The 14257-nt window shown below is 51.6% G+C and overlaps 1 long non-coding RNA gene across 3 annotated transcripts in view; it reads left to right on the forward strand.

Annotated features, from left to right (window-relative positions):
- Positions 1–618: 618 nt before the first annotated feature.
- The window catches only part of LOC133353556 (uncharacterized), a 133001-nt gene continuing 119362 nt past the window's right edge, over positions 619–14257 (forward strand). For all 3 annotated transcript variants that reach the window (XR_009756402.1, XR_009756403.1, XR_009756404.1), the window contains exon 1: positions 619–1287. This is a non-coding gene — a long non-coding RNA (uncharacterized LOC133353556). The remainder of the gene's footprint in view (positions 1288–14257) is intronic.

The raw sequence follows: 14257 nt of genomic DNA on the forward strand, positions 1-14257 counted from the left end.
CGATGACAATGGGGGGGGGGGGGAGCAAAAGTCGATTTGTGGATTATGTTTTTAAATATATATCATCCACATCCACGATTTAATTAATGCACATTCAATAACGCATAAACATCACCATTACTCTCACATGCTAAGAGCCGTAACATCAATTCCCTAAATAGATCGCGCCTTTAATGCATCATCTAATTTCCCTGTCGGGATTCGTGATGACTAAAACACAGCACGCGTTATATTAACGAGGGACGTCACGATTCGTCGATTGAATCCCATGATGACGGAGACGCCAACACGCACGGACTCGTAATCGAGCGATACAACACGGAGCTCGCTCTGCTTCGAGTCGCCGGGTGCCTTGGAGGCTGTGCGTGTGAAGGGCACCCGAGAAGGAGGGTTGGAGGGAGGGAGGGGGGGTTAGCGGTGGAATGGAGATGGCGTGCGTTGTGCGTGCGAAAGCGCTGGTATGGAAGGAACGTCTGTAATTCTGCCTCCGTCCAATGGTCTGTGAGACGAGAAGGAGGGGGGGGGATGGGATGGGAGGAGTCATCAAGGACCGCCCTTAGCCGGCTTGCCGCTCATGACATTGCACACGCGGAACGCACACACAGAGTCAGTCACGCACACACTCAAATGCACAGCGTTCAGACGTGCTCAATGGGATGTTCAGTGCTTTCACTCACTCACTCACGCACAGCCACGCACACAGAGAGACACGCGCGCGGCGAATTAATAATTACACAGCTCGCACATGATATATCGAAATCAATAATGGTTTTATTTTTCTGGTAATTACGGTCGGGTAGTTTTTATTTATTTATGTAAGCATTATATTGTGCAGTTCTGTGTATGCTCTCAGCGTGATGAGCTCTTTTTTGGGGGAGACCGGGCTGAGCGACGTTTCGGCGTGCGAGTCTATTTCTCGGATGAACGAGCGACTTCTGGATTTATCTTGTCACGTTTCGGCCCTTGGGAAGTTCACGGATGATTTCAATTCGCCGCTGAAGACCCTCTCGGATTGTACTTCACGCATCGTCACCACCGAGCGACTCCGGCTCCGGGGAGATCGTCTCGAAGCGCCGTGGCCTCAACGCCCACCGGATTAACTTGCAAATCGTTCAACCAATAAAACCAATCAACTCGGCAAAAATTCCGAACATCCATTCATTCGTTCGTTCGTCTCGCGACGCCGCCGAGTTTATTGGATGCGAACGCCGCCTCGCGTGGATCAAGCACGGGGAGGGGTGGTGGAGGGGGTGACCCAATTCCTTCGCTGGAAGTCTCCGCTGGAAGGTGAGACAAAGGCGCGCGCGCGCGAATGTGTGTTGTGGGTGGCATCCACGATCACGTACCCCCCTCACAGCCAACACGTGCGTGAGTTCTGACTTCACAACATCAGCACGTGCGTGCCAGGCATAGCGCACGTGGTGAGGGTTTGGAATATTTTTTGTTGAGAGACTCCAGAGAAACTGTGGACTTTAGGCGTGCAGCTGACGAGGCTCCTCGTGTGTGTTCTGTCACCATCGTGGGACGCGGTTTATATCCACTGCTGGAAGAAGGCCTCCAGACCCACGCCGTTGGGCATCCCTCGTTTCTCTACGGTGCCACCCGAAATCGATGTCATGTCGCTTGTGCACGTGAACTGGTCTCGTCTCTCCACCTCGCGTACATACATTTTTGCTCGTAATATAAGTGCACACATTGCAGCGTGGGGCTTCATACTGTACGTATCTCAAAATATAATGATGAAGTTTAGTTTCATATTGCATCCGATATGCAAACTACATCTCACAGTCGCTTACAGGGAACCACAGCCAAGTTGGAAGGCGGCAGCGTTACATAAATGACCGCTGTCATGATATCAGAAGAAATCGAGTAGGTTGATGTTTCGGACAATGTCCCTTCTGCAGAGCAGAGAAAATAAATATTCTCGTCGTTAATTGCAGCCTATTGTAGATGCCTCCTAGGTATGTCGGTGGCTATAATGAGTTCACTTTGGCTGAAAGCATTAAACAACGCAATGTCATTGATGAAGAATTCATTGAGTACATGAATACGTTAATATATGGGCAATGCATCGATTAAAATCGTTAAATTGATTAGATGGGCGATACAACGGATTATTAATGCATTACTTATCACTAAATACATTGATGAAATTAGCAATTGGTTCGCTGAGTAATTCCATGAGTAGTGTATCGATTAGATGAGTTTCTAAAGAGATGAGTAATTTAGCGGTTCTGTAATTGCATTCATGATCAATGCATTTATTAGATGGGTATGTCATGTATGAAGTGAATAGAATCGTCAGTGAATATATGAGTAACTAATTTAGCATATCGATTAATGCATAGAAGAGTGGTTGATTGCTTAGATGAATAATGCATGGATAGGTGAGACAATAATTCGATGACCAACGCATTGAGACTTTGAGTACACGGCCATGGCACTGCATACATGTCTAACAGCGGTGATTATGTCAGTGATGCATCATGTTAGTGATGCATAACTAGGTGAGCGCTGCGTTGACTCTTGGATCTCTGGAGTGAGCGATTGGCCGCGATGATGGGCGCTGTCCAGCGTGCGCGCCACACAGAGATGCGTGCGGCACGCGGGTGGTGGAGAGGGCCGTTAGAAATCCGCGGAAGCCGACGTCAGAGTGTTGGGCACATGAAGGATACATTGTACGAAAAGCCTGGGAGGGGTAGGGGGTGGGGGTGCAGTTGGTGCAGTGAGAGGCTTGCACGCTTCGCTACGAATCCGGCTACCCAAGCGTTCGATTCCTGGCCACGGCTCACATCGTGAACTGGACCTGGGTACCCATCCTGCTTTCCCCAACTTGCACTAACTAGCCTTGTGAAGTTTGGTTACACCCCCCAACCCCCGCCTCCCCCGTGACCGACATGGCGTATCGAAGCCTTCATCAATTGCTGTACTGCTGGGAAGGCAATTATTTTAATTAATGCGATGCATCACGCAATGAGTCTGCTATCCTGTATCAAAGGTGCTGAAGTGGGGAGGGAGTCGTCGTTTACTTTGGGTGTGTATAGGTCTGTGTATGCGCATATGTCCTTGCTAAAATACTCTTGTCCCTCTGCATAAACACACACACACTGGAGAGGCAGGTGCTGTTGCGAGAGAACATGTTGTGTGGGGTGTTCGCTCACAGTAATTCCTCCAAAAACAGTCTTTAAGGTGAACGGGGGTGGGGGGGGGGGGAATTTTGGTCTTTGTCCCGAATCACGAAGAGAGTACTCGTAATTCGAATTTGTGCATGTTTACCAATGATCAGGTGCGCGCACAGTGCAACAACTACATTTGTATTTGAGCTAAGACGTTTGGTAAACGTGGCGAGGCTGTGTTTTGTTCGCACACAAAGCTGCCTTCATACTTGAAGCGAAACGTCCAACAGGACCCGGTAGAAATCCGCGGAAGGCGATGCTCAGCCAAGGCACCCACTTCGCATGGCAGGCGGCTGAGGAGTTCGCATTCCTTATTCTCACATTCTCTTATTTTTTTTAGGAAGGTAGAGGTCGACCCCGGCGCTACACCGCGGGTCACTGCCCCGACGTTTGGGTCGAAATAATTAAGCGCATTTATTGGAGGGGAGCACAATGGAGGCTTTCTAAAGTCGGCTTACCAACAAGGGCAGAGCCCGAAAGGACAAGTTCGCCCGCCACCAAACCGAATGCCCTCGAGCGAATTGGGCCCTAATGTCTGGTTGATGAATATGCCCCCTAGTGCACTGCGGCATCTGTGGGTTTTGTGAGTCTAGCCGACGAATAAAAAGGATCCGCGGTACAATCATTATTGCATGTCCTCTCCATCATCATCATCATCAGTGGCAGCTATGATCAATCTACTGCTGGATGAAATCCTCCACCCAAGTTGCAGCGGCCACCTCTCACGACCCTGCGATGTAACAATCTGGCCAGAACTTCCTTGCACGCGAACTGATCTCATCGCTGCCATCTCCTCCCTCTGATCCGTGGTCATCGTCTCGGACGCGTTCCATTCCTTGGCTGCCGTTCCGTTACAATTCGTGACCGCCGGCCACCCTCGTGTGTGCGGTGACGTAGCAGCAGCACTGAGCGATGTCGAACGTACTTTCTGCGCGTGCATCCCAGGGCTTCCGTGCAACAGAGACTTTCGTCGCAAAGGGCTCTAACCTGTTTGTATATTTCGTGTACTTTTGCGAGGCAGCCTTTGCATTGTAGCAGCATCGCAACGCAGCGAATGATGGCGACGACTTATTGGTGAAGACCTTCATCAAGCAGTGGATTTGATCATAATGATGATGATCATGAACTTAGTCTTTCACGTTGTGGAGGGAGTGAAATTATGAATCATCAAAGTAAAAATAAAAAAGTCAAACTTAATCGTCATTCATCTTCTTAGTTCTTTCGGTAAAGTCACGCGTCTTCAGACGCTGTCTCATCGACAGACCTGTTCTTCACCTGAGGACGGCTGCTTGCGTTGTGGCCGAAACGTCGTGAGAATTATTTTATTATGTTTAATTTTTATTATTTCCATTCTACGTGACTTCACCGAAAGAACCAAGAAGATGAATCCCTGCAGTCACGAAAGCTTTAAATCGAAATTGAAATCGTCATTCTCTAATTTGGCCAAATAATCTGGGAGCAACCCATCCTCTCCCACGCCCGTGGCGTGCACAGGGCGGGCTGCAATCGCCTTGTTTGCCTGACTCACGGTCCCCGCTCAACCAGCATTATCAGGGTTGGCAAGCTCTGCCTTTTACTGCTCGCTTGTCATCAAGATACGCGAGCGGCAGTGATATTGTGCTCTCGTAGGTTCGATCCCGACCCTGACGCCTGCTGTATATTTTGAGTTTGCGTGCGTCTCTTTTCTCCCCCTGGTTGTGTGGATTTTTCTCCGGGTCATCCGGTTTCTCCCCCCCCCCACACACACATTGAAAAACGTGCATTTGGTGTGTTTGGCTCCAATATATTTCCACGTGATAAGCCACTTCGTTGAGCTTTCATTTGTGACCAGGTCGCTTCTGAAAAGGAGCGGAATAGCTCAGTGGGTCTTGCATGGTCAAAAAAAAAAATATTGTTGAGGTAGTTTAATACCTCAAGCAGTGTGTTCTACCGAACGTCACTTTTCTGAAGAATCAACATGATGTCAACTGCGTTAAGTTTGGTCTCTGAACCACGTGTTCCTCCTTTTTGGTGTCCTGGGTCACTCTTGCAAATGAGAATATAACAGAAGAAACGCGTCTAGCAGAATAATCCCAAGCGTTTACCTCTCCCTTCGCATTTGAAAACTGCCAGCCTTTGTCCCGTTGTCTCTGTCAGTGGCGATGATTCTGATCTACGTGAAATCGTGGTCAGTAATGTACTGATTGAAAATTATATTCTTGTTCTTCTTCAAGGCAGAGTGTTATTTTCATCACCATGGGTAACACAATCTACAATCAAAATATATATCTCGGTTTACCAGATTGTTTTGATAACGTTCATCTGGAAGGTTTTTAGATTGATCGCACCAACGTTATTTTACTTTCATTCAAAAATCCAGATAAATGCAGATTGGGGTCCATTTATTTGTTCATGTTATGTCTTATGCTTGCTCTGTTTTTAAATAGATGAGAACCAGCGTGGTGAAGTATGCCCGATTAACCCCCACAACGTGCAAGTTTCATGGAAGAGTGTCAAACCATGGCAAAGACGCTCACGGGTGGATTGGGCCAAACATCCCAACGCTAAACAGGATCCCCCCCCCCCCCCATCTCCAAGATGGAGCGCTCATTCCACTAACATCTGACAATCGGGCATCAACCGCTTAACAGGCGGATTTCTGCGCTCTGCAGATGACACCCAGAAAGGTGAACACGAGTCGGGAGTATTCCTGTAGTTGTACCGATGGCTCACGCGGGCTTCGTCGCACCGATGCCATTCTCCGATTCAAACACTGAAGCATCCATTCATTCGTAGTCGCTGTACACGCAGACGTCCGTAGCAATGTTCCTGCGTTCATGTGGGCATGTGCCATATCTGTGGGTTTATTATCCGCGCGACTCTGCCAGCGAGTGCCACAATGAGCCAGGGTTCAGAGCTCGGGATGATGTCATGCGGCAGGTTCTGTGCTCCTACAGCCAAGACAAACAATTAAGAAGATCCCCCTGAACCCTTTAACAGGATCTTGGGGCAATTGCTGTTGGTGAGCACCTGTGAAGGCCGGAACGGCACACGACGGAGTGGGTGGCCAGCACCACGCCCGGCCACCTTTGTATTCATAGTTGCAATGTTCACGTATCGCACCAGGTATTCATTTGAGGCTTAGTCGGCCGAGAGGAGGTCCATGACCCGTTCTAATAATCGTCACCGGTGTTGACCGTGAGCAAGACTCGAACGCGGTGCTCTGCCGGGTTCGTAGCGCAGCGCGCTAACCGCTCGCCCACCGCTCCCCAGTCACGCGCACTCACATGGCTTTGCCGGGGGTGACATCAGCGCGACTTTGCCGCCCATAAACTTTACGAGGGAGCGGTAATCGCGGACCCTTTAAGCGAAACGGCTTTTGCTGGCGCCACCGACTGCGATGAAAAGGAAAATTACTTTTTGCCAACAACGAAGGGCGACGATTGGAAATCTCTTATCAGGGTGGGCAGCACGGTCAAGTCATGAGTACAAAGGCATTGTGCTTTTAAATGCAAATACGTGCGGTATGTACGAAGACGCTTCCCGTGACGTGGAGCGGTGGCGGAGTGGTTAACGTTGACTTCTTTAGCCACGCGAAAACTTCACGTGGGTTAAACTCACCCGGTGGATTTTTTTTTTGCACTCCGCTATGAACCACGTGACACGAGTTTTGAATGACAACCGAACCGGTCCCGGGTCACCCACCTGCGCCAACGTACACTGACAATTGTGGCGAAGTATGATTAAACAATGCCCATTACAAACGCGCTGTGGGTGGACCCCTCATCCAGCAGTGGATCGACAAAAGCTTTGTTTGTACCCAATACCATGTATCCAGTTAAAACCTTGTTGAGCCTCAATACTCTGTTTTCAGGAGGATTCTGCAACTTTTGGATAGTTGGCCAATCCCATGAATGAGCGTTTGGCTTGGATGGGTGACCAGCATGCACACAGCAGGATGTTATAGACGTCTACGGGGCAGCCTCTGACATCGTGGTGGGCATCAGAAGGCAGTGCAGACAAATCCACTGTTGTACCGTACTTCTATGGCCCCGCGTCTGTGCTCCCTTGTTGAATAAAATAGCAATGGGAGTAAATAAATTAATGCATTTTATAAACAGAGGCGGCTCAGATATTTTTTTACAAAAAACATTATTATTGTTATTATAATTACTAAGTAAATAATTTGTTCCACAAGGCAATGAGCCTGTTGGGCCCGTTTTCTCAGGAACGGAACCACCGACTCGCGGTTGACCCCTGCTCAACTCCAGGCTCAAGATTTCCCCTCTTCCCCATCTGCTTCGTTTATTGTTCATTTCGCTGCTATAAAGCAGTGCCAAATGATGAATGTGGTAAAAAGAAAAGAAATACAAATCTTCCAATGTTACCGACTGCTAACGTGCGAATTGTCATTATCTCGAGCTGATTTTCTCTCTGTAACTTGCATCGGCCCTTATTTTTTAAATATATATTATAATAACTAATGTTGAGGATGTTCCTGCACTGGCGCTTTCATCCTCTGCCATTTACACGAATGAGCGCTTTACCATTGTCGTGACATGATTTCGTAAAACAACACGCAGGTCGCGTGTATGCAAAGTTCTCCGAAAGCGGGAATTCACCAAACATCTCCGTGTGCACACATATGTAATGAATCGGGTCCACCGTTCTGCCTGTGCTCTTGCATCGATCCATCCAGCGCTTTGAGTGTTACCTACTTTCCTCCAGTATAGATACATATTCTGATTCTGCAGTACTGCCACACACCCCCGCTGCCAGCTGTTTGCCCAAACCAATCGGTGTGCGTCGCGCCTCTTGAATGTCTCTCATGGGGGGTGGTGGTGAGGCTCGGGCTGCGGCATGGACACCGTGCAGGAGGAAATGTTAGTGGACGCGGGGGAACTTTTGTGCCGCGTTTCGGCGACGGAACGCGTTGACACACGACGTGAAACGTACGCAGTGCGAACACACTCCACGCGAATACACCACGTGGCACAGTTGCCTTGCAAGCACCGCGTTGCCTCGTGGTGTGGACATGCGACGTCTCTTCGCATTGTGGCTTTTATTGGTTCTGGGGCTGGGCTGGAGGCTAGAGGTTAGGGGCAAGGGGGAGGGGGCATGGAGACCAGTGGTCTAGTGATCTTGAATGTGGGGTGCGGGGAGGGGCTGGAGGTTGGGGGGGGGGTAACACACCAACCACCGTAACCTAAACAACAACAACCACCATTAGCCACTAAGTGGCGGAGACGTCACCGCGGCGCATGTGCCAGGCTAGGTGCGCGTTGAGGCCACGTGAAGTGTCTAAAGGCTCGCTGGCATGATAGTCACCGGGCAGACCTAAACAAAGCTCCTCCCCGCTCCGCCCTGCATACCCAAGCACGTTGACCCCAACCAGAACCAGCCAGCCGTCTGTGACTCTGCCCTCTTCCCCTGAGCGAATTACAGGACGCGCAGAGATGCCGGCCGGGTGTAGAGTCCCGGCGGGCGGCGAGACGAGGGGCGTGGGCCGTTGGCGGCAGACATCTCGGTTTACGCCACCCTCCCCCCCCCCCCCCCCCGGTTTACGCCACCCTCCCCCCCCGGTTTACGCCACCCCCCCCCCCAGGTTTATGCCCCTCCCCGCCGCCGTCTGGGCTCGGTCCGCTCCGTCTGTGGAGGGTCCAGCGTCCTTGACCCCAGAGTCCAAGAAGCATCACGCGCCCCGGCGCCTTTGTGGAACCCGCGCGCGGGGGCTGCCCCTCCCGTCCCCCCGTCCCCCCCTCATTGTTGTCTCGCGGAACGGAGGCGCGACGTCCTCTGACAGGCGGCGCCTGTGAGACGCAGACTTTGCTCGTAGTTGTCGCGGGTTTTACTGCGCGTCATTGTCACGATCCACATGATCTTATCGGCAAATCTTTGCTAGATAATGTATTATCATCGCTATCATCATCATCATCATCGTCTTCGTCAGTGGACCACTCATCATCCTTACCGGACAATGATCATGATCATCATAATTGGAAAATAATCATCATCATCGTCGTCGTCGTTATCGTCGCTACGAGACAATCGTTTTGAGATAATGATAACAACAACCATCATCATCATCATACGAATAACTTGTCAATCTAACAACAATCACCATCATCATCATACTAATAACTCGTCAATCATCATTACTTGTTAATTGTTATCATCATTATTATCATTCAACTTTGAAAACACCGCCTCATGCAAACCGGGGGAAGTAAAACTCGCAGCTCCACTCGGATGGATTCACGAATCCTTTGCTGTACTGCCATCTACTGGCCACCTCGCCGGCGTACGCCTACATCACATGGTATTATAAGGCAGTCTGCCATCCCCAGTACGAAGCAGGCCTCAAAAACCCTGCTTAGCTTGAGATCTGACGAGATAGGGCGCATTCTGGGCCACTTGCTTTGTTTGCGGCTCCACGCCAGCGGCCAGAATTCCACATCGCAATGCCCCGGGGGAATGAATTGGACCGGTGGTGGCTGCACGAACTCTTCAATGACTCGGCAGGAGTCTAAATTGAGTAGAGAAAGCTTCAGAGGGGCTCGCCGAATAAAACCACGCACGCGCTTGTGATGATTTTTTTTTGTTTTTGTTTGGGCGGCGTCATTCGTTGTCGCTTCCTCCAGCTCGGCAACTGTTGAATCCGCCAAAGTGGCTGATTACGTTCCCACGTGACCTCGGCCGCCCGACACTAAAACCGAGCGATTCGCGCCAGCTCCCCGGGGATTTTGTAATTGCTGCGGGGGGAGAAGTTGTCGTGGCGAAGCAGAAGGGCGCACATCCGCTCCCCTCCACGTCGCTTTCACCCCGTCGGAAGCGCGGAGCCGTTCACCCTCCCTCAGATGCGCTGGGCACCCTCACACCGTTTGAGCTCATTGCCCCTGACAACTCGTACGGTTATTAAAAGTAATTCGGCATTTAATGACACTCGTTGCCTTGCGCAGTGTGTGCGTGTCACTGTGTGTGGTGGGGGTGGGGAGCGGTGGCGCAACGGTTAGCGCGCTGCGCTATTAACCCGGCGACACGGGTTCGATTCCTGCTCACGGCTAACACCAGTGACGAATATCTGAACTAGTCCTGGGCTTCCCCTAGGTCGACTCAGCCTTAAATGAGTACCTGGTGTGGTGTGTAAACATCGCCACTGGGGAGACAAAGGCGGTCGAGCGTGGTGCTGGCCACCCACCCCCTCGTGTACCGTTCCGGCCTTCATAGGTGCTCGCTAACAGCACTTGCCCCTACATTCTGTTAAGGCTATACGGGGGATCTTTGTCTTTTGGTGGGGGGTGGGGAGCGGTGGCGCAACGGTTAGCGCACTGCCCTACGAACTCCGGCGACCCGAATTCGCTTGCCGCTCACGGACCACACCCAGTGATGATTATCTGAACCGGTCTTGGGCCTCACCTAGGTCGTCTCAGCCTCAAATGAGTACCTGGTGCGACGTGGAAACATGTAGAAACATCGCCACTGGAGAGACAAAGGCGGCCGGGCGTGGTTCTCGCCACACTACCTTCTCACGTACCGTGCCGGCGTTAATAGGTGCTCGCAGACAACGCTTGCCCCTGAAGTCTGTTCAGCCTATACAGGGGATCTTTGTCTGTGTCTTGCGCAGCGTGCGGACGTTCTGACGGGTAGCAGAGTGCTGGCGCAGCGGATCGCCGCGCTATTTGCTTGAGTTGTGTTCCCAGTCACGGCTAATAGCAGTGGCACGTGCGCATCCTGTAGATGGAGGCAGGAACAGCTGCCGCATTCACCGAATTATAAAACGCTCCGGAAAGTAAGACGCACACCAAACGTTTATCCGGTGTCAATAAAGTTATACAAATCTCAACACGCGCACACACACACACACCGGATTATAAGATGCATCCTGAACGTTTTATTTAAAATATAACGGGAATTAGTGAAGTCTTATAATCAATTGAATGTGGTATTTATTTTATATTGAGAAAGTGACAGTATATAAGAAAAAACTCCACATATTTGTCAATAGCATCGTGGCATTAAAAAAAAAAAACATGTGACGTTTCGGGCAACGGGCCTTTGCATCGCAAGGTAAACAGTCGCTGTTCATGCACTTCTTCCAAAGCAATACTCTATCACCAAATAATTATCTTTAATTTTAGAGTCAGTTAGAGGCAGTGGTTGCGGGGGGGGGGGGGGGGGCTGAGTGCTGCAATGTATGAATATTAATAATCATAATAATCCTACATTATTGTACCCTGCATTCCAATAATCCCTAACGACAGCTGGGCAACCCACACACACACCACACACACACACCACACACACACAATACACCACACACACCCCACACACACAACACACCACACACTCCACACACACCACACACACATCACACACCCCCCACATGCACACCACACACACCACACACACCACACACACACCACACACACCACACACACCACACACACCATACCACACACACCACACCCACCACACACACACACACCACACACACACCCCAGACCACACCCACACCACACACCACATACACACCACACACACACCACACACACACAACACACACACCACACACACACCACACACACAACACACACACACCACACACACACCACACACAACACACCACACACACCACACACACACAACACACCACATACACACACCACACACACACACCACACACACCACCGCATTAGCACGAGGACAAACTCGGCTGAGATGAATGATTCCCGGAACAGAGAGTCCCGAACTATTCCGGCTGAAATTCAGCGCCCGCGTCGCTGCCGAAGCATTGGACGTCCGTCAGGCGGGTCTGCTTTCCAGTGATCACGGTTCAAAAGCTCCGTCTACAATTCCTCCTGATCTCTCTCTCCCTCTCTCGCTCTCTCTCTCTCATACCCCTCCCCACCCCCAGAGATCGGTCAATATTGACGAAGGGACTGAATCGGGTTGTTTTTTTGTTGTTAGGCGGAGAGAGAGAGAGGGAGAGTTGCGCGAGAGATGGGAGGGAGGGAGACAAAGACTGACTGTTTGAACAAAGCAACACATTCAGGACCTTCAGACGCATTCCTGTTTGAGGCGCAGGGAATGGCACAGAGAGAGAGAGTGAAGGTGGGGGCGGTGGGGGGGGTGGGGTCGTGTCATAGAGGCCGGGCAGAGCCGCGTGGGCTTTGAGTCAGCGGGTGGGTGCCGTGGTCTGAAGGGAGGAACCAGCGACTCTGGGTGGTGATCTGCCTTGCTTCACGTGCTGCCGAGACGAGCGTGGCGCGGTCCGTCCGATGGGTGGCGGTGGTGGTGGTGGTGATGTTATCAAGACCCAGTGCTCGCAGCCGTCGCCCCCCCCCCCCGCGGCGCCACGGAAGGACGGGTGTCTCCGGGTCTCACAGCGCCGCTGCCCACTGTCCGTCCTTGAGACATTGGGCACCGCCGTTTCGGATACTAGCCGGGCAACTCCCGAAGCCATCCGCCGACTCGCACGTTCCACATGGCTGATCAACTCCACACACCTCACGGCGGAAGCGGCGTCTATTTCAGTCTGCGCGTCGCAATGCGAGTCTATGAGCATCGCTGTGTGTGTCTGTGGGAGTGTAGCGTGGGGAGCGGTAGTGTAGCGGTTAGCGCGCTGCGCTATGAACCCGGCGACACGGGTTCGATTCCCGCTCACGGCCAACACCAGTGAGGGTTATCTGAACCAGTCCCGGGCCTCCCCTAGGTCGACTCAGCCGCAAATGAGTACCTGGTGCAGTGTGTAAACATCGCCACTAGGGAGACAAAGGCGGTCGGGCGTGGTGCTGGCCCACCCACCCCTTCTTGTACCGTTCCGGCCTTCATAGGTGCTCGCTAACAGCACTTGCCCCTACAGTCTGTTAAGGCTATACGGGGGATCTTTGTCTTTATCTTTGCAGCGTGGTTGTCTGTGTGAGTTATGTGGGCCTCTATGAACCTCTGTCTTTAGTTGTCTATGCGAGTGTATTATGGTTGCGTGAGTCTATGGGTCTCGATGTAAGTCTATGAATCGATATGCATGTATATTGGTGTCTCTGCGAGTGCATCGTGGTCGCGTTAATCTATGGGTCTCTATGTAAGTATATTAATCTATAGGCATCTGTGCGAGTGTATCATGATTTACCAAAGTCAATCGGTCCCTATACGAGTATATCGTGGTCGTATACGTTAGTCTATGCGTCTCCACGTATGTCTATGAACCAATCTACGTGAGTCTGCATCTCAAACCACGGGGCCACATCAACAGGGTACCACGCGCCCAGCCATAGCCCACAAGCGGACGGCGTGAACCGCGCAACTCGAGCTGGTGGTGGGTCGTGGTCGTGGTGCTGCTGTTGGTGGCAGCGAGCCTCGCCACTGTTAACTCGAATTGGGTCGTGAATTCTCAACAAAGTATTCGTGTCACTAATGAGCGCCGCCCGTGGCTTGACGCACAACGCGGGGCTTGTGTCACGCCGGGCGCCCCCCCCCCTCTCGTCAGTGCCAGCGCGGAGTCGACATGCCCCCCCACCCTTCTCTCTGCCTGGGTGCCGCCAACGCTAAGAGGCTGTGCAAGGCACGGAGCCCCACGAGTGTGCGCGCGCGAGCACGCGCGTGTGTGTGTCAGCGTGTTGATGGGGAGCGGTGGCGCAATGGTTAGCAGCACTGTGCTACGCACGGGGAGCGGGTTGTCTTGAGTGTATGTGTGAGCGTAGTGTGTGTGAGCGTAGTGGCGGCCACCCACCATAATACCGACCTTCATAGGTGCCCGCTCGCAGCATTTGCTCCTCCAGTCTGTTACGGCTATACGGGGGATCTGTGCCTTTGTGAGTATGTGAGCCATGCCAGCTTTTATAGGTGCTCTCTAACGTGACTTGCCGTAACAATGGATATAGATCTTGGGGTATTTTGGCTTCGTGTGTAATTGTGAATGAGCAAGCGAGAGAGAGTGTGTGTGTGTAAGGAAGTGCGTGAGAGCATGTATGAGCGCGTGAGTGTGTGCCAATGTGTATGTGCGAGCCCGTGTGAGGTGAGTGTGTGTCCGTTTCTCCAGTGATGTATCTGAAAGCTGGTGTGTTTTTGCTCAGGCATCCACGGTCCACAGTGTTGGCCCTGGT

The sequence above is a fragment of the Lethenteron reissneri genome, chromosome 44 (genome assembly GCF_015708825.2).
Source record: "Lethenteron reissneri isolate LAM-NWPU_2019-01 chromosome 44, ASM1570882v1, whole genome shotgun sequence".
In the NCBI taxonomy this organism is placed as follows: domain Eukaryota; kingdom Metazoa; phylum Chordata; class Hyperoartia; order Petromyzontiformes; family Petromyzontidae; genus Lethenteron; species Lethenteron reissneri.